This window comes from Penaeus monodon, chromosome 22 (assembly GCF_015228065.2).
Source record: "Penaeus monodon isolate SGIC_2016 chromosome 22, NSTDA_Pmon_1, whole genome shotgun sequence".
Taxonomy (NCBI): domain Eukaryota; kingdom Metazoa; phylum Arthropoda; class Malacostraca; order Decapoda; family Penaeidae; genus Penaeus; species Penaeus monodon.
In genome coordinates this window covers 2,000,274-2,000,590 of record NC_051407.1, presented here as the reverse complement: position 1 = coordinate 2,000,590, position 317 = coordinate 2,000,274, and the positions used below count along the sequence as shown (strand labels likewise).

At 56.5% G+C, this 317-nt stretch overlaps 1 protein-coding gene across 1 annotated transcript in view; it reads right to left on the bottom strand.

The window, feature by feature from the left end:
- The window catches only part of LOC119586816 (GTPase-activating protein CdGAPr-like), a gene marked incomplete in the record, with an annotated part of 278,029 nt that overhangs the window by 68,511 nt on the left and 209,201 nt on the right, over window positions 1-317 (bottom strand).

The following is a 317-nucleotide window of genomic DNA, read 5'->3' as shown; positions in this document are numbered from 1 at the left end:
TCTATCTCTCTCCCCATCTCCATCTCCCCCTTCACACCTATCTCTCCCTCCCCGTTTCCATCCAATCCACCACAAGATGGTTTTCTAACGCCGTGATTCCGCTGTAGCATTCCGAGGGGCCTCTCACTACTGCAGGAGTTTTCCTTTTCTCTTCTCTCCCCTCCCCTCCCCCCTCGCCCTATCAGCATACCTCCCGCGGTCAGGTCAGGTCGGGTCCGCGCTCCGAAATACTCTCGAGGTCACCTCTCACCTGCCATGCTGTCACCTGTGGCTCGTGTGGGTCTTTTCCTATTAGCGCTTTGCACCTGTGCTTCGTT